The sequence below is a fragment of the Sciurus carolinensis genome, unplaced genomic scaffold (genome assembly GCF_902686445.1).
Source record: "Sciurus carolinensis unplaced genomic scaffold, mSciCar1.2, whole genome shotgun sequence".
NCBI lineage: Eukaryota > Metazoa > Chordata > Mammalia > Rodentia > Sciuridae > Sciurus > Sciurus carolinensis.
In genome coordinates, this window is record NW_025920117.1 from 1,348,043 (window position 1) to 1,372,847 (window position 24,805).

The 24,805-nt window shown below is 36.3% G+C and overlaps 1 pseudogene; it reads right to left on the minus strand.

The window, feature by feature from the left end:
* Positions 1-1,544: 1,544 nt before the first annotated feature.
* On the minus strand, positions 1,545-2,225 carry LOC124973597 (cell division cycle-associated protein 3-like; annotated as a pseudogene).
* Between the last annotated feature and the right edge of the window lie 22,580 nt (positions 2,226-24,805).

Genomic DNA, 24,805 nt, shown 5'->3' on the forward strand with positions numbered 1-24,805 from the left:
ATGTTATTTAAGAATGTTCAGAACTTATTATTTATTTGTTAGTACAGGAGAAAAAGAAGTAGTATTATTACAAGATTCTTCTTGGGTTATTAATGCAGAATATTTTATGTGATACAAATAAAGCATATAATTAAATACTTTTTATATAAGTTCCATCTACAGATTAAGAATTCATAAATTTCAAAAATAAGCACTTTAAATGCTTAAATAAAAACACAACCAATTTGGTCAGTCATCTTACATACAAGAACAGATATAAAATGGAACATCACAGGAGAAAGAAAACTTTCATGATTGAAGCAATATTTGATGATAATTCCATGAATTATCTTTTAATATACAATACTAGTTATTTTGGAACCAAGTTCATAGTTTGCTCAAAACTCAAAGCTTATTGTCCCACAGGGTCAGGAACTCAGCAGAGAGGAATTAAACCCACCATGACAGAGTTGCTGAAAATGTAAAAGATGTCAGATTAAGAGACTGGAGTAGGAGTGCAAGAATGGGAGACGGCCTGTCCTTGTGATTTTGTAGTCACTAAATGATGCTTGGTATGAGAGCTGACACTCAAGACTTCACAAAATTATGAACAACATTGAAATATTTTCATGAAAAAATGGAACACAGCACCCGCTATTAGACCAGGATTTCCCAACTTTGTTATTATAAATTCCTCCCATCCTATTGTTCTTCATAAAGACACTGTATTTCAAACATTGTCCTCAATGAAATTTTAATATCACTAATATATAATCTTTCTCTGTGTTTATTTTTTGTATATCTATATAGTATGTATTTAAGAGTAAAAACATTTACAATCCTTCACCTAGCATAATTTTGGTCTGTCCCTGGGAGACAATACAATTCCACCAACTGCCAATTTCAAAACTCCTCCTAACACTGGTCAAACGTATCCAAACTTAAATTTTTATATTTGGCACTTCTGCCCAATTTTAAAGTCTTAATTAATTCATTAATTGTGCAAATATATGCAATTACACCATGTAACCCCAATTTTCTTAGTGTTTGTATATTATGGCCAACATTCTCTTGATTCTCTAAAATAACCTTCTGAAACTTCAAAATCCAGCATGTCTCTACTTCTATAAAATCATCGTCTACTTTTACTGGAGTGTGTTTTTCAAGTCCAATTTGTGCCAACTTATTATTTAGCAGTGTTATCCATTATACCAATTATAGCACTTCAAATATTTTTATAACTTTCCTTATTATATTTGAAAACAAATAATATTTAATTCACTTTCAAATATGTATCAATTGGTCTGACTCAGTATAAATGTAGGAGTGAATTACTAACATTGACATGTTAATGGAAAAGGTAGGGGATGAGCCTATAAAAAAGAATTCCTAAAGATGAACAAAATAGGAAAATTCACTAAGTGCTCTTTTTTTGTCTTTTAAAAGCATCATTAAAATCACAAACTTTAATACACAAGAAATAAACAAGACAAAAAGAAAGTCTGATAAAGTTCTAAGTCCCAGAGTTGGTAGTTTAGGAGGAATCAAAGAAAACAATCCTTTCCTTAGTCTCCCTGGAAAAGAAGGGGTGACAGAAAACAGAACATCAACAGGCCCTGGGTGAATCCAATGTAGGGGTCACATAGGGGCTCGCTCTTTACCAAAGTAAGGTGCTGATTTTTCTTGTCATGGTCCTGGCCTTGCTCCCACACTCGTCCTCCAGTTTTCAGAAGCCATCCAGTTCCAAGAATGGTTCCTTTCTTTAATTTCCTAACATTTTCACTTAGGGGAGAAGGTTACTTACCCTGTCGTGGTGTCAGGGTTCCAGGGGAGTTGCCATCCTGCAGGATGGTGAGGGGGTATCTCTTTTGGACCTTGTTGTTTGGTTTCCATCTATAGCACTTAGAACCTGAAGATCAGGGACTCTCAGCATCTTTTGAGGAATTGTCTGCACTCTTGCTGGCCACAGGGGTTTTTGTGGGATGTCTTGCAGACTCTGGGGAAGACACCTATTTGGAAGAGAGCTCAGGGTCATTCCAAGGTAGCATCTGGTCCTCAAGTGATAACTGAGTAGCCAAAGGCAAATCCAGCACAGAAGATGAAGGTTCTCCCAGGGTCAGAACAGATTCTGGGGGAAGATTTGATTTGGAGGCTTCAGTCTCAAATACTTCACCCAGCTCTTTCACCAGTGGACTCTGAGGGTCTGCACTGCTGGTCTTCATAAATGTCCATGCAATGGCAAGGGTAGGAGAGTGGCAGTGGAGTCAGGGAGTGGTGGAGTTGGGCCGGGGTGGGTCTGAGCACTGGAGTTCCTGCTGCAGCATGAATGCTGACACACAAGCAGGGTGAGCCAGCACCAAGGGGAATGAAGGCTCGCTGACCTGTCACTGACCTGCAGCCCTCAGGTCCAAAAAGAGTAGGGAAGCTTGTCTCACTGCGGGCTCATCCGGGACCTCAACCTCCACTTCTCGAACTGCATTGAGAAAATGGAAATGGGGCAGAGCTGAATGAAAGCTGGGACTCAAGAACTGACCAATAGCGTTTGTATATTCTGGACCAATAGCATTGGTACATTTTCAAACCCTAATTAGCATAACTGTGGACCAATCACAGTAACCCAAGTGCTATATAGACCCCTCGGCCCGCTTTGTCAAGCTTTTTTGGAGGAAGAATACAAACCGTGAGGTCTGTCATTGAGGTGCTCTTGTTCTACTCTTGATCTTCAGCAAATGCTTATTCTTGCCAGTTGATTGTGGTCTTTGAATTCAAGAGAGAAGAACTTTGGAAGAAAAGGAGGGTGAGTTGCTGGGGTGCACTGCACTGTGGCATGTCTGGGGAGTGGAGTGCGTCCAGTTTCACAGAATTTCTTTTTGACCTTCTGGAGGTCAATATGTGTTGAAGGTGCCTATACTGACTTTTTACTTTTGTTTTTCTCTTGTTATTGGAAAATGCAAAAGGTGTTTTGTCTTTATTGTGAAAATTCTTTTTTCTCAAAACCCTGTATGATTGTGGGTGAGATATCTGAAATGTAGACTCTCCAATTCTGATGTAAGAACATTTGAAGTAGTTAGATACTAATTTCAGGAAGAACAAGAAATAAATGTGCAGGGGAGACAAAAAGAACCCCTAAATAAAATAATGTGTCAAGTCTTGATTTACATGTGCTTGTGTGCTTATACACACGAACATATACACATTTTTTAATCATATAATTAAAATTTATTCCAAATGTTTTAACTCCAGTTTTATCAGGATTTTTGTGGATTTCCCCCCACAAGTTAAAGTATCTTGTATTTGTTAATTTAAGTGTCTTAAGGCCTGGAACTTTTTTCCCAGATCGAAATGGTCTAGTGTGATAGAATGAATTTACCAAGTGTCTGAGGATACTAGAGCACTACAATATTGGCTTGTAACTCAGGCTGACAGAGACTCGGTCTATGAAATATTGAAAATGTTGAATTTTCTCAATATTTTAAGGAGCTGTCTATTGCTGTTTTCATTGTGATTCTAGGTTTAAGCTTGGTGTGTAAGAAAAAAAGGTTTAAATGTCCACATTGAATGATCTATCTCACCTGTTCCTCAAGGGGTCAGAGAGCCAGTGATAATTTATGAGAGGTGAATGTTTGCTGAGGTTCATTACCAGCCTCCACACAGAACTGGAAATTTGGGCTTTCCAGAACCAGTCTGGGCTTAGGTCTGCATATTGAGCATAATTTACTTCAAGATGTTTGCTAATAGCCCCTCTTGTTTCTTCTTTGGCCAATCAGTTACTTAGAAGGTATTAATTTTTCTAATATTTTGTGGTGTGCTATATCATTATTTTATTATTGCTATTGATTATAACAATTCTATTGGAAAAAAGCAGGGAATGAGGTCCTGCTGACCTGTGCTGTGTGGACTAGAAGCTGTGTGATCTGGACAATTTACTCTCTGAAGTTTGGTTTCATCATCTGTACAGTGAGATATATTGGTAGGATTAGGGAGGTCCCATGACTAATACAAGCCATGCACACAAGCTTATTAAGTGTTTGACATGTGAAAGGTACTTAATGGTTATTGTCTTATATAACAATCACTAGGCAGTAAGATTCAATGATGAAAGACACTGTGTTCAAGAGTTTAGCTTCCTAAACTGTACCCCAGAAATATCTTGAACCATTTCCACATGTTAAGTTACTGAAAGCACAAGGTTTTCTTGTAAATTCTATATAGTGTAACCTTAGAAGCAGGGACATCAAGGATTTAATCCTAAAGTCATACAAAGAAGCATCAATATAAATTGTCTGCCAAGATATTTTTGGTTCTAGCAAATGAAAATATTTTTAAAAAGAATCAATTATAAATGTTTTGCCTAAGATTTTATAGAATACAGTAGTTTCCCCTTTTCCACAGGAGGAATGTTTCAAGATCTCCCCAGTGGATGCTTAAAACCATGGACAGTTCTGAAACGTGTATACACTACATACTTTTTCTATATCAGTGCTCTTCAACTTACAGTGAGTTAAGCCTCATTAAACCCATTGTAAGTTGATATATCCTAGGTTGATATCATAGCATACCTCAACCCATGAAACACCAGAGTTAGCAACACAGTACACTGTATGGGCTGTTTGCCCTCATGATTACATGGCTGGCTGGGAGCTGCAGCTGAAACAGTTGGAAATGAAGCCATCTGTGGTGTTGGTTTTGGAAAGACCAAGCTCCTGTTTTCTGAAATAGTCACTGAGGCACAGAGTTTCAAATCATGTCATCAAGGACAGACTATAGGCTTCGTCATTCCCAGATCTCCCAACAGTCTTTATTACTCATTGCTTTTCTTTTCACTGGAAAGATGAATGTTTCAAACCATACACAAGGTGCTGTATCATTGCCTGCCAATAATTTAGAATATTGAAGCTGCTTCCAGATTCCCATCAGAACCTTATGACCTCCTCAGGACTGCACATTTAGTGATTTTTAAATAATACAATAAAAAATTGACTATTTTGTGATTCTCATTTATTCTAGTGATGACTGTATTAGAAGGGAAAAAAAAACCAATGTATGGGTTAAAAATTGAGAAATGTTATTAAGTTATATTCTAGCTTTGCTCATTTTTCATAAATTAATTTAACTTAGTAAAACATCTTTCTTTACAAAATTAAATGTACCCAGGACAGGACTGTATTAAGGAGGCCTATAAAATTGCTTAACTTTAATACTGGTGATTTTGAAAGCAGTTTTAGAATGTGTATGGAATGCAGTCAATAAATCACATTGTTAAAACCACTTAAACTTGAATGTATACAAAGTCTTTTATAGGACATTTCTGGGAATGATATATTTCAGTGACTTCCATCAGTGTTATTGAAAAAGGCAAAAAATAGGATACTTCAGTTGTTCAGTAGGGTTTAATTAAATCCATCACACAGGTAATTAAATATGCAAATATTTCATTTATTGATGAACTTCACAGGAACTCTTGTAACACTAACTCTTGTAACAGATTTTGAGCTTGGTGGTGCTGCAGGTCCATCACAGATCTAATCTAGGTGAATGATGGTATATTTAAGAAAGAACAATGATCTTAAAATGGAAATAAAAGTGACCTGAGAGCTTGCTTAGTTCTTAAATGGGTATTTTTGAACTGTTTATGAATTATACAGATATATTTTTCAGAGCATAATAGTAATTTTTAGCATCACTGTATTTAAAATTGCAAGGATACTACGGATGATTATTAAAATGTTTTTCTGTAACAGAAAACTCTTGGTATTAGTGAATTACAGCCTAATTTACAGGACTTTCAACTTCATATCTGGATTTGTGGTGTTTATTTCCATATAAATAACTGATAAATATCAAGATATTTTTATTGTCTATCAATTCATATTTATATCTTTCAACTATCATTCACACACCTGATTGAATTGCATGAGGTAACTTCTTTGGATCCCAGAACAAAAACAAACATTAGACTTACCCTATTAATCATTCCTTTTAGCACTATCTTTTACTGCATCTTAACACCCAAATCTTGAGTAGCAAGTGGTTCATAATCCAGAGAGCCATTGCATAGTATAATCTTTTTTTTTTTTTTTGTACTGGGGATTAAACCCAGGGGCACTTAACCACTGAGCCACATCTCTAGCTCCTGCCCCTCTTTTTTTTAATATAGAGAAAGGGTCTCACTAAGTTGCTTTAGTGCCTCACTAAGTTACTGAAGCTGGCTTTGAACTTGCGATCCTCCTACCTCAGAGTCCTGAGCCGCTGGGATGCACCACTGCGCCTGACAATATGATATAACCTAAAAAACTTAGTTTAGCTCCCTCCTGTGCTGAAATTCATGTATCTGTCTAAAGTGCTATTTAGGGAAAACAGCTGTAAAAAGGGAGTGCTGACAAGAAGAGATGCCAATTTCCGCTGCAGAGGATATTGGAAGTTCCAGATTCTCAGTTCCTTTCAGCATGCTGTAGTTGTATCAAAGTTTGATGGTACCTCTTTTTCTCTGTTTCCAATCCTCTTACTAACCCTATTGATCATTTTTTCCCACTGCTCATATGTTAATAGCAATATCATATATGGTTTTGCTATTAAAGTGTTTATACATAGTTCAAAAGATGAATAAAGTAGCACTAATTTTATTTTCAAGGTGATAGCATTTGGAGTTTATTCCACATAATAGAGCTACAGTTTGCATACTTTTTGTTTTGGTAGCTTTGCTTTGTAGGCAACATGATAATCTGTGGAAAATCAGACTTTTCTGATAACATACTTGTAACCTTCTGTAGCTTGTATCAAAGTTGAGGACAGAAAGGCAAGTGAGTTCAGAAACAAGTGCCATCCAAAATCTTACTGGTGTCTATAGGGTCTTGGGAAGACTGTACTCTAAACACTATGAATAGGCATAGTCACCCTTGGGAATAGTCACTCAACAATCATTGTCCTGGTTGCTCTTATATAAAATGCTATTCATCTCAGAATTAATGAGTGTTAAATAAGATGATCAATTGATAGAACTTGATCATTTTCTTGCTTATATGAAATTAATTATTAGTTATTATTAAAGTACTTTAAACTTCCTGGAAATTTGTTTCAATTTTTGGGATCTGGCAGAACATGGGTGTCAAAGTCTTTCTCCCCCCCGTTTCCAGCAGTTAGTCCCTTTTGTATTTCCTCTTAGACATGCAAGCTGGAATTCAGTCTGCACCTAGAATGCTTGATGAACTAGGAAATATTAACACTGCTTCTTATTCATCCACTCAATGTCAAAATGGAGTCAACTGATTAAAGAGAAAGAAGACATGAATAAAATGATAGAATACACATTAAATTTTAATCACTATAGGTTCATCTAAGACATGTAGCTGACGTACTGAAGAAGAATTATATTTATTTCTGGGAGACAACAGTATTCTTTAAGAGGGTAGTCAAATTCATCTAGTCAGGGGAAAGAGAATGGTGAGATAAGGATGGAAGAACACAATATTTTTCTACTCCTGACACAAGCATTTAGACCTTTTAAGTTACATACAAAGCATAGATGATACTTTTGATATTACTGTATTTGGAATAAAATGTGTGTGTTAAATAAATCTTACTGGGGTAGTTTCTTCTAGTGTCCTTCTCAGTGAACTGAAGTAAGTTTCCACAAAATGGGTGGGGAAAGAGATACCTGAAATAACCCCTTACTGCTTGTCAGATACAAGCAGTAAGATGAATTTCAAGTGACAAAATGTTTATTATAGAATTCTAGGCTATTGCTTAGTGTGAAATTGTTCATTTTTACCATGTCAATTTGGGTTTGTCAAAATGAGGCATGAAGCAATTTTAACTACTTACCTAAAAGTGGTCACATTCCTTAGCATAACATTTAATGGAATCCACAATCTGAAATCAATCTGCCTTACATTTCACTTTTCTTGTTTATAAGTTCAGTAATTCAATTACCTATCAAAGTGCCCACTATTGTCCAACAGACCCCTTCCAGTCAGGGTGTGGGGACGGACAGCGAAAATCCACTCCAGTTTTAGTCTATTTAAATCTATTTTTGCAGGCTCAACTCAAATATTATCTCCATATCAAATCTTCTCTGTTATCTCTTTGTTTTGTTTTATTGGGGGTTACCCAGGATTGAACTCAGTGACACTCAACCACTGAGCCACATGCCCACCCCTATTTTGTATTTTATTTAGAGACAGGGTTTCACTGAGTTACTTAGCACCTCACCATTGCTAAGGCTGGCTTTAGACTTGCTATCCTCCTGCCTCAGCCTCTGGAGTCTCAGGGACTACAGGTATGTGCCATGGGGCCCAACTTCTTATCTTTTTATCTTCCAGGAAAAGACAATAAGCAATCTTTCTCTTCTTCTTATGTTTTTGACCATTTATTTATGCCTACTCTTTGCAATTTATTACTATTTTCTAAAATAATTTTTAATGCACATTCCTTACTGTTCTCTAAAATAATAAACTTCCAAAGAGCAAGGTTCTCATCCTGTCATTACTGTGCACCACAGAAGCTAGCAGGCCACCTTGTTAACTCTCATCCATTTGCATTCTAACCCTTTATTTACTCTGCAAACTCTTTATGTTCCAGGAATATTTCAAGGCACTGTGAGTACTAAGGAGAGGGAGGGAGAAAAAGAGAGAGGAGGTAGGAGAGAGGGATGGGGAGAAAAGGAGAGAGAGAGAAAGAGGGAGGGATGGAAAGAGAGAGAGAATTCTTGCCCTAAAGGACTAATACTGTGAAAAATTAAACATATTATCTTAATGCTTTAAGTACACTGATATTTTGGATAAGCAAATGCTAGGGAAAAGAAAAGAACACTCATGAGAGATAAAGAACAAGTTGAAGGGTCAGAGGTGTGGCATGAAGCTCTTCAATACTGTTATGTCTGGAGTTTTAACTGAGGTCAATGAGGATTTGTTGAGGATTCTTAAGTTCCATAGTTAAACCTTCTGATTATGTAAGGATGGGTGGTCTTGGCATCTGAAAATTGAGACAGTGAATCCAATTTGAATGTCATTGAGGTTAATAAAGAAACAAAAATAATAAAGTTGGCTCTAAGACAGTAGCAAAGGTGAAAGAAGAAAGGTTTAAGAGTTAATTTTTATGAAGCCTTGACCATGTCCAGTCATTGATTTGAGGCACAATGAAGGAATTGAGGATGGCTTCAAGGCTTACGCAACCACAGCGCCACATTAGTGGACCAGAAAATGTGGTGGGGAGAAAGGTTTGGGAAGGGAGTGTCATCAGTGTTAAACCAAATGAGTTTAGTGTGTATATAAGTGGAATGGAGGCTGAAGGTCACTGAAATTGAAGGGGTCAAGCGATTGTAATGCTCAGATCCAAGTGTCTCATTTGCATGCATTTGAATTTGATTAGCAAGATAGGAGATGCTGGGTCAGTTGAAGAATATTTTTATCAATGACAAGAATACTTGGGGAAAAGGGTGTAAATTTCCTGGAGGTGAATCTCTCAAAAAAAAAACAGGGAGGAGTTCCTAAGAGGACAATCCCCCAAAAATTTATCCTAGGAAATCTCCCATCAGACCAAAGGTTTCTGTCCTCTCCACTGCTTGGTGAATAATTGCATCTGAGATTTCTATAGTGAAAATGAAAAATGCATTCCTGGGAGTAAATTGCATTAGCAACCTCCATGCTAGCCTCAGAGCTGGGCCTGATGAAAGAAGCCACTTGGAGAAAGAGAAGGAAAACAATAGTCATTTAACATCTGTGATATTATGTCCCTTAAATTGCACAGGAAAATTTGGGGTTTATTTTTTAGAAATGAAAACATATATTCCAGAGGCTAAATGGCTTGCTGCATGTCATGTCAGAGGTGACTGAGGTCCTAACACCATTCTCTATCACAATAGCATGATGTAGTAAGAATGATGATACTGTTGACAAACTCATCTCCCTGGCCCTTCATACTAAATGTGGTACTTTGTTCATTGTATATCACATTGCGATTAGTCCTCTCAATATTCCCAAGAAGAAATGCTTTTTTCTAACTTAATAATACTAGAAAACCGAGGTTCAGAGGAATCAAGTAATATGACTATTATCCTACAGCTCATAAGATTGATGAAATACAGATTCAAATCTAGATGTAATTGGCCCACCAGCTCATGTTCTTAACCATTATTATATTACCTTGATGTCCGTTAGTTCTTTGATAAGGGCCAAGAATAGACAAATGGAATTTTTTTAGTGTTATGATTTAGTTAATTGGCAGCATGTTCTTATTTAATACACACTTAAGAAATCAGTTACTTAAATTTTGAACCTTGCCATTGTCAGCTCTCATTATGCCCTTATTGCCCTTCACTCAAAAAAATTCACATCATATCCAAATGGGATATACTATCTTATATACTGTCCTGTGCTTCAACTGGTAGTGCACCTGAAGCTCATTAGAAGTGTATATTTTAATCAGGTGTCTACCTTGCTTCAAGAAATGACGGAACCACCTTATGTGTTTTTGTGGCAACTCAAAGAACTTATGATTAATTTGCAGTTGCATTTAATGTTGTCAGTAGGCTTTCTCATTGCAATGACTAATGCTCATTCAAGGCTAAAGAGTTAGGTGTGCTGGAAAAACACCAACTGGCCACAGATTTTCACCCAGTGAAAAGATGTAGCTGAAGCAAGTTGTTATATTAGAACAAAATGTAAGAATGTGAGAAAATATGGAATGATGACATTTATAGACTAAATCATGTTAATTATTTGCCTATCAGCTGAAAGTGAACTATTTTTAAATACGGGATGACAGAGTAGACAGTCGATTAATTCCAAGTGGATAGAGTCTGACATCATTTGTTCTTCCTTTTTGAGATGACTAATAAGTAACACAGGCATTTTACTCCCCTACTGGGCATTAGGACATTAATGAGATATGTTTTGTAGAAATTGCCAGGTATAGGAGCCACCTGGATTTAGAATCAGGAATCAGAAGGTTAACAAAAACTAAAAGCAGATAGAAAATTCACAGAATGAATTTAGGAACTGCAGAACAATATCAGTACATTTAGAATATAAGTATGTTATATCTTTGCCAAACTCCTATCCTTCTGTGCCAATGTGATCATGCAAAATGTTTTCCTCTTTGTTGCCAAGTGTTTTTAGGTGTTCAAAACCTTAACATGAAAGTTTCACTTCAATGATAAATGTTTACTCTCATTACCACGTTCTGCCTTTTTTACAAGTTACTTTTATATTTCTATTTAAATTGGATTATCCTAGCATCTTCTAAAATTTTTAAAATTATGTCAGATGCACTTGATAAACCTGTAATTAAGCACATTCAGTTTATGGTGGGAGTGCATTTAATTAGTAGTTATAATTTGCCGCTTGATACTGCTTTAAATTTATAGAACCTTGCTATTCCAATAATATCAATGATAGTAACATTGTTTCACATATCATTGGAGGTATTTTTCTCACATTAGGAAAATAAAGACAACACATCAATTTAAATGTTTTGTGGATGACACACAATAAAGGTTCGTCAAATTGGGGATTTAAATCTAGAATTACAAAATTGAGACTTCATCTACATTGGGACAGAAATATATAATTATGAGTAAAGACTATGATGTTATTTAATTGGATATTAGCTAGTTTTTTGTCATTATGGCAATGATTGGCCACAAGTTTAGCAGCTTAACACATCACTTATTTATTATATCATTATATCATTTTCTTTGGGTAAGAAATCTGTCACAACTGGTTTCCAGCTTAATCTTACAAGGCTTAAATCAAGATCTGGGCTTGGGAGATATAGGGAAGAATCATTTTCAAACTACTTCAGGTTGTGGGCAGAGTTGAGTTCCTTATGATTATAGCACTGGGTTGTAAGAGTCTTAACCCAATCAGTAAAATAATCCCTGATGAGATTAATTGAAGTGGTATGGTGTAGCTGGAGCAGGTGGGAATTGGGGCATGGTTATAGGGTACATATTTTGTATCTGGAGAGGGGAGTCTGTTTCCTGATTGTAATGTGAGCTCTTTCCCTCTGCCAACTCTTCCACGGTGATGTTCACCTTCACCTCAAGCCCACTACTGAACTAAAGTTAATCCCAACATCTGGTGATATACAACATTTTATCTAACATTTCTACACTTAGTTAAAGAAACATGCCCATATCCAGTTATGGAAACTAATAATTTTGAAGTTTTACACAGTCATCCATGCTGTTTGTCATCTTAAAATGTTAGGTCAAAATCGTATCCAAACATTGAAACTTTGAGCTGTGTAATACTCTATGTGCAAACATAACTAAAAATCATGTAAACAGAAAATAAACAGAAGAAGGGAAAGAAAACAGAAAGTATTAAATATTAAGGAACAGATGCCCAGTGTAACTCAACAATAGGTGACATGTGGATGTCTTTCCAGGCCCTTTAAATTTTCCATGAAAATGTCATCATTCTGTTAAACCTGGTGACTGCACCAGGAGGGAAAGGAGCATGTGAAGGTTTTCATAGCTTGATGATCACCTGTTTCAACAGTTTTTTTCCTTTTTGGGGAAAAATGTCTCTCCTAGGCATGTTTTCTAAGATGGAATAGTGCGGGTTCCTTAAAGGTTTCTTAGACTGTAAATGACAGTGCTTTCTCTGCAGCACTGACTTTTTGTTTCTGAACTCTCACAACTGGTATTATCTGTTTCTCTGATATGTCACTGTTGGCAGTGACTGTTTTTAATCTCTACTGTTCTCCCTGTTTCCTGCTGTGTCTGCCTTCCTTTTTATTTTTCTGCTTTCTATATCCTTCTTGTTATCTTTTTCTTAACACCCATCTCTTATTTCATAAAACATTCTTGCGTGTATAGCTTAGCCTTACTGTCTCTCCTTCTTGTTCACTTAGTTTATAATTCTGCCCATTGAACTTTACTGTCTTTTTCCCACTGCTCTCACCAAGGATGCCAGTTTATTTAAATTGCCAAATATTGATATCTTCCTAGACACTCTGCTACATTGTATATTCTTTTATCCCTTAAAGGTTGGTATTTTTTTGGATTCTTTCTTCTTATTTCTTGTAGCTGATGTTACCCTTAAAATTCTTTCCAGGGATAATCATGAATTCTTAGTACTTTGATATTGTATCCCACTACTTTGATGAATTTGTCATCCTTAGAAGACTTTTGATGAAACCTTTAGGATCTTCTAAGTATAGAATTATATCATCTGAAAATGGGAATAATTCAACTTCTTCCTTTCCTATTCGTGTATGTTTTATTTCTTTTTCTTGCATACTTGCTGTGGCTAAAATTTCAAATAACATATTAAATACAAATGGTGAGAATGGACATCCTTGTCTTGTTCCTGATTTTTAGAGGAAATATTTTCAGTTTTTTCCCATTCAGTTGACTTTTGTTTTACGTATAGCCTTTATTATGTCAAAGTAGGTTACTTTTGCCATAGTTTCTCAGAGTATTTATCATGAATGGGTGCTGAATTTTGTTGAAGATCTTTTTTGCATCTGTTGAGATACTCATATGATTTTGGTCTATGGTTCTATTTGAAGTGCAATACATTTATTGACTGATGTATGCTGAACCACTCCTGCAGCCCTGGAATGATATCAACTTGATCCATAATATATGAACATTTTAATGTGTTGTTGAATTTGGTTTGATAGAATTTTAAAGGATTTTTGTTTCTATTATCTTCAAAAGTACTAGTCTGTAATATTTTTTTCTTCTTGTGTCCTTAGCTGGTTTTGGTATCAGGGTGATACTGGCTTCATAGAATGAATTAAGAAGTGTTCCTTCCCTTTCTATTTTATGGAATAATTAGAGAGACATTGACATATTTTGTTCTTTAAAGATCTGGTAGAATCCAACTCTGAAACCATCCAATACTGAGCTTTTGTTGGAAGGCTTTATAGTACTACTTGAATCTGATTGTTTTATGCCTGCTTAGTTTTCTATACCATTTTGGCTCATTTTTGGTAGGTTGTCTGTGTCCAGAAATTTATTCACTTCTAGACTTTACAATTTATTGGAGTAAAAGTTTTCAAAATGGTCCCTGTGATCCTCTATATTTTAGTGGTGTCTATTGTAATAGTCTCTTTTTTATCTCTAATTTTATTAATTTGGGTAGTCTCCTTTGGTTAGTTTGGCTAAGGATTTATTAACCTTGTAAGTCTTTTAAAGAATTCTTTGATTCATTGATCTTTTACATTGTTATTTTTGTCTATAATACACTAACTTAAACTCTGATTCTTATTATTTGCTCCCTTCTACTAGATTTGAAAATGGATTCTTTTTGTTTTCTAAGATCTCCTGATTTATCATTGAGTTTTGTATTTAAGATCTCTTTGATTTTTTAATGTAATTATTCATAGTTATAAACTTGCCTTTTAGAACTACCTTTACTGTATCCCAGAGATTTTGGTATGTTGTGTATCCATTTTCCTTGGATTCTAAGAATTTTTAAATTACCCAACTGATTTCTTCAATGATCACTCACTATTCAAAACCATATTGTTCAATTTTCATGTTTTGTGTAATTTTTGTAGATCTTCTTGATATTGATTTCTTTTTTTTTACTAATTAAAATATTTAATAATAAGACTTTCCTTAAATTTCTGTTATCTATACTAAATGCTATAACTTTACCAAAGTGTGTCCACCTTTTTCCTCTGGTCATTTTTACATTTCTCTACAACCCACATCACTTTAAAATACAGTAACCTAACCTGGAAATGGTATTCATAAGGGAGAAAGCTTATGAGCTTATTCATAGAATAGAGAAAAAGCTGTATCTGGGGTACTATATCCACTTAAAAAGACCTCAGCATGCACTGACTTTCTCACTAACTTCTCTGCAGGCCAGCCAGATTGTAACTTTCCTCCCTCCTTATTTAGACCTAGCCTATCTTTCTCCAACCCATATTTATATAGTGGGACTTCCCCTCCACATACCACCTTGACCTTAATTCATTAAATTCATAGGTCCATTTATCACAGTACTTTATAGAAATGATTAAATGTGCAATTTGTAGTAACTCCTATTTATGCCTTAAAATATTAGCTTTATGGAAGTGCATAAAAACCAACACGACATACACTGTAGTTTATAATAAATGACAGAACTAAGGACACCATGGTACCAATGCCTACAGACACCTACCTCCACTGGACGATCATTCTTTACCAGTGCTATGCATGCCCTTTGCAAGGAGCCATCCATTAGCTTGTGAAGTCTTAAAATTAACTTTCTTAACCCCATCTGCTTCAGTGCTTTGTCTACAAAGGGTCTATAAATAGAAGTCAGACAATGTCTACTGAAGCCTACTTCAGTGCTGTAGTCTGCCACTCCCCAGCCCATGGACTCCTCCTCAGATTCCAGTCTCTCAAGCTTCTTGGATGCATAGTCCCGCGATTGGATGTTGAAGCTGCGGTCTACAGGCTGCCTGACTTCTGGTACCTTTGGGTGGGAGATTTTCTCCTCTTCACTTTCATCTGTACTACTTTCCAATTCCTTCAGTTCTCCCTCTGTGTCATCACCCTCATCTTCCAGCTCATTACCTTTGGATGGTCGAGGGGAAGGGATTTCCAACACTGGCCAGTCAATGTCTGACAAATTCTTGATACTCAAAACAGTGCCCATGATCCTTAGTTTCTGATTTAAGTCTTTTGTGATGTTCAGCCACAAGCAGAGCACCTGCACCCTGTCCTGGAAGTCCTTTGCAGCATATTTTTCATAGTCCTTTTGGAGAGCTTGCAGTGACCGATAAAGTGCTTCTATGTGTTCCAACAGCTCCATTATCCATTTTACCTGTTCAAATGAGACCCTCTTGCGCTGGAGGTGCTCATGGTATGTTGAGTAACCCACACTCTTGGTTCCGTGAGGGGCTCTGCACTGCCCTTCTACTGAAGTACCATTGAAACTAGCCCCATTTCTAACAAAGGCAAAGGTTCCATAATTAACCTTGAAAGTAAGGATTTCATTGATGATATCTGGGATGGCTTGACGGGCTGTATACAAAAAGAGGTCCTGGTCATTAATGGTCCGTCCTGCATGCCAGGCTTGTAGCTCTAACCAGATCAGTTCATTTGACTGGCTAAACCAGAAGGCAGAAGTATTTTCTTGTCCTCTTTGCTCCCTATCCTTCTTAGAGACTGAGGTAAGCTTTAGCAGAAGTCGTAATGTTTGGAACAACTTTAAGCGATCTGCAGGGCAGTCAGTCCTGGAAGTCTGGCGTGCGGTCCTGGCAATAGGCACCGGCACAGAGACGGGGAGCTTGGCGTTGCTGCAGCCAAGGCTGAGGTAAGGCTTGTTGAGATCCACATCTGGAATCGATTTTTTTGGCAAAGACCCGCCCACTGCGTCTAACATAAATGAGCATTGCACATTTTTCTTATGATCGCGTTCTGTTGTTCTAAGAGTTGCTCGGATCTTTTTATCCTGCTTATAGCTGTATTCATCCACACTCTCCACTGTTTTCCCAGTGTCTTTATGTGGAGGCTGATTTGGTGCATTCAATTTTTCTTTCAAATTAGATCGACTAATCGGCCTCCCTACATTATTCCTCTGGTGTTTGGCTGACATTCGTTTCATCTGTCGAGATGTGCTGGGGGGAGAGGCGCCATAAAGATGTTCTGTGTGTGTTTCATCAGAGAAGTCCTCTGGATCAGATTCGGGACTCTTGCAAGCTGACTCTCCCAATGTGGACACTTGCAGAAGTAAGAAGTATTTTATTCATTTAAGAAGGGAAGTACTCATCTTTCTTTCACCTCCACCTGACCTGACCGTCCACTATTCTTCAGCACATAGTAAGTAAAGGGAAACCGATGGAGCGATCTGGGCAGAGGTGACTGACTTCAGGTCCTTTTCTTCAAGAATCTGTAGAGCTTACTTGACCTCGCTGCCGGGCAGCGTTCGGGCTAGGGCTCGGGTTCCCGCGGCGGCGGCTCCTCCATGGCGGCGGCAGGGGTGGCGGCGAAGGCGGAGGGGGGACCAGCTCGGCGGCGGCTTCTCTCATCCGTGCACGGAGCCCCGCATGGCGGCGGCGGGCAGTAAGCTGCAGCCTGGCGAGGGACCAGAGCCCTGAAGTGCGGGAGTGACTTGGCTCCGCCTCCGCCTCTAGCCCTCCGCAGGAGCCGAGCACGCCGAAGCCATCTTGGGAACGGCGGCCAGCCGAGCGCTTGATATTGATTTCTAAACTCCATTATGATGTGAAAAGGTATAATTAATTATTTCAATGTTTATTTTGTATTTGCTAGAACTTGCTTTATAATCAATTTCTTGCTAATCTATGATCAATTTTGGGGAAAATTCTACGAGCAACTGAAAGTATATTCAGCTATGTTGGATGAAATATTGTATAGATATCTATTAAGTCCATTTGCTTTATACTATAGTTTGAATTTCTTGTGTCTTTGTTGATTTTATGTCTCCACTATTATTTGGGGGCCTAGCTATTGACCCACTATTATTGATGTTTGCTTGATGAAATTGGGCACACAATTATTAGTATTACACTATCCACATCTATATTCACATATCTCATTTTCTCTTAGACATCCCTCAAAGTACCATTTGGGTTCTCTGGAGGCAGATGTAGAGAAATAGATGTACAAAATGATTATCCAGTAACAACTCCTTGAAAGGAAGGAAAAAAAGAAGTCTTGGGAGGGAACTGTTGGAACACGGTCCAGACCTGACAAAGTCTCAAACAATCCAATGAAATGCTCCAGAGAAATAACTTCTCAGCAGAGGAGTCTTGCATGGGCTCAAAATCACCAAGATATTATGGTTCCAGTTTTCTCATTTATGGATTTAAGCCATACCTGCATGTCTCTGTGCTAAGGCCAGCCCTGAAGGAAGAAATGGCCAGATATTCTCTGCTGACAGCTTTCTTTGGAGCTGGTCAGGAAGTCATTCCTCAAAGGAATATCTGGGTAGCACATCTCCACATCCACTGCTCTCCTAAGTGCTTCCTTACTAACACAAATTCCAGCATCCCTGAAGTTATCTGAGGTTCTCACTATCCCTTGAATGGAATTAATATAAACCTCTCTAATTTATTAATTCAACTCAAATTTGTTGAATTCCTCTGGAAATTCTTCAGTTAATACCATAAAGCCTCTTATAGAACTTACATTTTGAACAAATAACTCAATATATAATGTTCAGGTGGTTGTAACTTCCACATATTTAGATGGATGAACATGGATGAGTGTGACTCTCCTGGTCTCTCTCTCTCCACAGTGAATATTTCCTCTTCTTCCTCATCTGCAGCAGAGCACTGTTGAAGCAGCCATTTCAGATAGCTGTACCTGCACAACAGATATTGTGTGGGAAGGATAGGGCAGAGAAACCTGATAGTTAGATTTGGAGGAGTATTTAGGGATAGAGACTACAGTAAGAACTTTGAGTAGAAGCTGTAAAATAACATTCTATAATAAGATGTTTTAGCAATAAAATTGACATTTAAAATCCATTAGTGCCTTTCCTATGCTTTCTCTCTTGATCTAAATATGTGAGGATAAGAAAAGGGTATTTCATTTTAAACCTTCTCTAACTCCACCATGTAACATGTCAGGCGTAGAAAAGTGATGTGAAGAATAATAAAGGCAGTGTAAGAGAAAAGGAATAGGTAATGATTATTTAATAAAGGGTTTTCAGGAGACACCTCTCATTATTATTTATTTTTGAGTGTAAACCTCCTTGAGGTGACCCAGTTTTACTGGCTGGAGAAAGTACCTAGCTGTTGTCTTGTCATCTTTTTATTTTGCCACTTTTAGGGCTGACTCATTTTCAGACCCTTCTTCAGTTTCACATTACAAAAATCACAGAAGACATTAATAAATTCAGTTGCCATTATTGAAGACAGATGGGTATTCACGTAGAATAGTTACATCATGTAGTCCATTCCTCTCAACACTTCTGTACTCAAAATGCTTCTTCCTCTATAAGGTAGAGAGTTTTTTCCTCAACCCGAGTTAGAAGATAAGTGACGGCCAAACCTTAAAATTTTGGGCAGAGCACAAGACGAGGCTTATCTATTCTATTTCTCAAATACAAACTTGTTGCACTTTTTTCTATAATTGAAAAATTCTTTCTGCAGGAATAATTTTGTATTTTTTGTTTGTACTGTCCCTCAAAGTTATTTACCAAATAAATACTTTAAGTCACAGATGAGGAGTCTCAAAGAGCACAAAATTAAGTTCAGTAACTTATAAACACCTACTCAGGTCAAGTAATGAGCTATCTTAAGAAGAATGGTTTCATGGTACACAGAAATTTCAGGAATAATACTAGAGAGTTCTGAGAAAGCTAGAATATTCTAGGTCTCCTTTGACTTAGTACTCCAATCTGATTTTTTGCAGGTGTGAAGCGGCTCCTTGAGAGCCATGTCTAGTGTATAATTTCTTTACTTAAACCTCAGGCCCATGGGCAGAGTTAATTGCCCTCCCCATCTGGGGATGAAATGATCCCACAAGGCCACCTGAACTCTAGTTGTATCAGTTCAAGGTCCTGCTGTTTCTCCAAAGGGCTCTCGCATGCCTCAAATAGAGATGTAACTTTCCAGGAGAACTTAAAGAAGACCTAAATAGTAAGCAGAAAGCACAGCTATGTCCTCTACTTTGTTTTCTCTACTCTCAGAAACAGTGCATAGTGTCATGTTACTGATTTTCTAACCCTGACAGAATATAAGTGGGATATGCTTATCTTGTTAATCTTTTCCTACTAGATTTATTTCTTTTTAAAGCAGAATTTACCCACCCCTGTTTTCTTTTTCTGACCTCATATTCCTCATATTATAAATCATAGTGTAAGGATTTACTATAGATAAATTTCACAAATTTAAATAGAAGAATTATTGCTTCTCAGAGGGCTTGCATCTTTTTTTTCATAAAATGAAATGGAGTATTTTTGCTAACAGGTTTAGTATCTATGTGGTCACAGATATTCTGGTTGTAGCTATTCTATGATGAGGAAAAATTAAAAAATGGTGCATGTAGAAACTTAACTGTGTAAAACATATTGGGGAGTAGAAATTCTTGGTAGAGATGGACAATTTACCTGTTTATTCCACTCCCTGAGGTCTTGTTTAACAAGAATTTGTCCTCAAAATTTCTAATTTGTACAAATTTCTGTGTTTCAAGTTTTAAGTAGGGTTTCTGGTCCTAATGGTGATTTTGTTTCTTGCCAGCAAATGTTACCTATTTTCAGTTGCCTTTCAAAACCCTTGTGCTCTATGGACACTAAGGGACTTTTCTATCACTCTTGGGGAATTTCAACTCTCTGGGAATATTTTGCTGGGCTTTGCTCTCAATACACTGGCTCCACTAAAAGTGGATTGTTTAACCACATTCTATAGTACCTTTCCATTGTTATTCTCTCAAAATGTCTGTGCTTCAAATTTGTGTGTAAATCTCTCATTCTTCCTTTTGGAAGAGAGCAAAATTTTTTGGAGGTGTTCCATCAACTCTCTATATCAGAGAATCCAAGTATTATAATGATGGTGATAACAACAATTATATGTAAACCCTTTGAATGGCTTCTATGTCTTCATCATATGACGGCACTGAAATTGTGATGTTGGTCTGGAATCTATCATGTAAATGAGGCAATGCTGAATAATTTATTTTCTTTTGTAATTTCATACTATTTTTTAAAAAGAACCATTAACTTCAGTCATTGTTAAAATATGAGGGGAATTTCAGAATGAAGGAGAACTTGTAAACACATTTATATATGCATATACATATCCACATATCCCTCCTTTAGTGCACTTACAGAAAGGACTATGAACTGAATTGACTTGTGAAGAGCTATCTTTCTTTTATATTACACTGAATTCCAAGGACATTTTTTGACATTCCAGAATCCCTAACTAAATAACAATTTTTAGCTGAGATAATGCCCTGGGTTTTTGTAATCATAAAATTATGTCTGTATCATGCTGAAAAAGTGTTCTCAGAAGCAATGCCATTGCCTTCTTTTTTAGACATATCACTGTGAAGAGTTACATGCACATTCCTGTATTATAAATCAAATTTGATTCACACTACCTTTTAAACTACAGAAATAGGATTTATAAGGTATGATAGGCACTTTCTCTTCATAGAATGAATTTTCTTTTCCACATTTTGGAATGGGTATAATATGTCTTCAACCAGTTTGAATCCATTCTGGTCGCTGTCAGATTTGATGATATTTTTCATTAGTTTTTGATGTCAGTTAAGAGGCACTGTCCATGGACAATAGCCAAGGCATACTTTGATCATTCCTGTTTTTTTTTTCTCTGATTTACTCAAAAGTCACTTCAGTGTATGTTGAATAAAATCAAATTCATATTTAAAATTTATGAATTTAAGATTAGTAAAACATTAAGTGATAAAACTTTGCTATAATAGAATTAAACAAATATGACTTTCTTGGGTACCAAGGTGTTCCAATTTCTGGATATAAGAAGTAATAGCAGTAAGTGAAGTGAAAATGCCAGATTCTCTCTAAAACAAGTGTCTTATGATGTTGTATAATAGGGGAGACTAGAAAGGAAATGGAATTATAGGGAGTATTTTTGCTTTGGGCAATGTCAGTTTGACTATCCTCCTTCTGACATACAGGTTAGCCCTTAACTTACATTTTTGGTCAGTTATAAGTTCCTGCAGGACAGGTATGACATCTAAAAGTCTTTGGTTCTCCCTGAGCATTGCTTTGTTCAGATTAGGACTTACTGATGCTTAAAATTCTCATTTAATTGATCTTGCTTTTTTCAAACTGATAGTCTCCTCCACCAATGGATTAATTAAAATCCATTTGACATTAAGTATACATGCAATACTGATACAAGAAAGGAAAGCTTGTGCAGTCTAGGTGAGTCATCCATCATGACAAAATCATTTTCTTATAGTGGGCTAAGACTGTGGACATAGCATATGCTAAGCATGTCAGGCACTACAAAGGATAAATGGAGTAATACTACTATTACATGAGAAACTGATTAGAAACATATTACCAAGGTCTTTTATTTTATTGCCATCATCTGCTCCAGGACATTGTTCAAAACCATATCAGATAAGGGACTCTGATGAAGAATTAATAGTTACATATTTGGTGGCATAACGAGGCCCCTGTGACTTTTCCTTTCTGAGTAGTCTTATTAAGTTTTGTCTTTCTGTGTCAACCTGTGCTAAGTGTCTACCAACCCAGGTTGACATTACAGAACAGAGTTAAACCAATTGAATTCCCAGAAATATTGCTATCAAGAGGCATAACTGGGGGCTGAATACCATGACCTGTATTTGTGTAGAATTTTTACAGTGTTGGCAACCTGTCAATTTTATTTTATGGTTAACTACCATGAAATGCTGTAGGAAGAAAAGTTTCATTTTCTTCTCCATGGTAAAGCTAAGCCTATAATACCACACTTCTAAATCCATGAACCCTCTCTTTCCCTTGCTGTTTAAATATTTAAACATCAGTTCCTAAGGTAAATTAAACATCAGTATACTTCAAGGTGTAGAATTTATCTTATTAAGAGCATTAATAAGCATGAAGGTGAAAGATGAATTTAAATATTTTTTGGTAGAACTACTTATACAATATTGTTTTGTTCAGGCAGAATCAATTTAAGTTTGTACACTTTTAATGACTAGAATATAAAAATGAAAATCAGTTCAGAAACGGGAAGCAACAATCCAGTACATATTGCCTTGTCTTTATTAGTTTATCTCCATTCTACTCACTCTTAAAAATATAATGGCCATATTTTCCATTGTGTCTCCTTTCAAAAATAGAAATACATTTTAAAAGCATCTCTTGCTTTTATTTTTTAACACTATAACATATATAAGTAAGAGACATAACTTATATCTTGTATCTGTACCTTAATTTTAAATTTAAGAAATGCATTTTGATCTATCCATTCAGAGACATGACCAACTTGCCAAATCAAAAAGAGAATAATGGGTGTTATTTTAACAAAATAATTCAACTTTTAAGTTAAGGAAGATAATCTCTGGATCAAACTTTTAAAGCTCCTGGTAAATATTTAATATATTGATTCTCCATTTATTCATTCACATTTTTTTTAACTTTTGTAATATTAACTAAATAAGGCAAGATTTCTGCCTTCAGGTAGCTCATTACACCAAGTATAAATAAATGCTGATATACAAAAGTTCAACCATAGACAAGAGTATCTGTGCCACAAAAGGCAAGCATAGTTTGCAGAAAAACTGATGACAGAGAAAGAGGAAAACTAAATAAATTAAATAGGTATATATTAGTTGACTTTGCATTGCTACAGTAAAATACCAATGATATCTAATTTTATAAAGTGAAAAGTTTACTTAGCTTATGGTTTTGGAAATTCAAGGGCATGCTGCTTGCCTCAACTCAGTTCTGCTGAGGATGTCATAGTAAATGATTGATCATGTAGTCTGCAGGATCACAGGAACAGAGATAGTGGGAAAAGTTGAACTTAGGACTCTATAACAAGAGTTATAGAGGAACTATCAAGGAGGCCCGGGAGAATACCTTCGAGGACATGCCTCCATCACCTAAGGCCCTCTTACTAGGCTCTTCCTGCCAAAGGCTGAATAGTACCAAGAGGCCCAACAGTGTCACCCTGGGGACATAACCTTTAATCACAATGGACACTTGGGGGGCATTGATAACCACACACATAGAAAAATATCAAGTTTAAAAATTATAACCATTTAAAATGAAAACATTGAGGATTTTGAGAAAAGCAAAAAAAATTCAGAATTAGAAGGAAGAGTATATAAATCTAGAATATAAAACCATGTAAATCATCTCTGGCTGCTCAGAGTTGGATAATTCTGAAAAGTAAAGTTGTATATTGAGCTAAAAACGTAAAAAAAAATTTTGAAACAATTCTGTCCCTTTATTCTATCCTCAAATCAGTTTTATGTTGTCTAATATGTCATGGAGCATAAACAGAACATAGTATTTAATATCTGTGTATAAACTCATCATAGGAATATGCAATGTATGGATATATCCATCTGTTTCTCTTTGCATTTTCACTAACTAAACAAGACTTCGATTTCATTATTTTATCAGAATGATTTAAGTTTTTATAGGGCCTTTTATTATGAACATAGTGAAAATGATGAATTATGCAATTATTCATAAGTTCATACTGTGAAATATAATTTCTAAAGCACATCCTACTGAGTATTCAGTTTGGAATTGTGTACCTTTATTTTATTTTTACTTAGTTATTTGGTAATTAATAAAAGCAGTGAAAATCAATCTGCTGATTCCCAGACCAATTTGTAGTTTTCAGCTCTCACGTGAGCTCTAGCCCTTATGTCAGATTATGTTGTTGACTGTCACAATAATTAGAAATTACTTGACTCATTTCCACCAAGCATAAACTTTTCCCTCAGTGTGTTCCTAGTCTTATAATCATTGTCTTCACTAAAGAGGCTCAGTTCCCTATCATTTCAGCAAAATTGCTTGCTATTAGTAATTATTCCTTTCCTCCTTTATCTCCCATATCCAGTTTTTTAATGACCTGGCTGATCATGCTCATCTGCATTCCTGTCTCAGGTGCCTACACTTATAGATCTCCTAAATGGGGAAAACTTGAAGATGTTTTCTTTGTTCTGACTCAGTACTCAGTACCTATCCACACCTAGTCAACCCCCTCCCCTGCCTTCACTTTCTACTTCTGGGTCCATAAAACTGTAGGAACCTGTTTTTGAGCTCCCTCACCAATGAGATCACGGCTATGTCTACACTGATCCATCTGATCTTTGATAGAGTGTTGTTCCTGGGGGAAATGGATTACAGGGTGTTAGTGCTTTCTCTAGTTTTAGCCTCTTTCTTACATAATCACAATA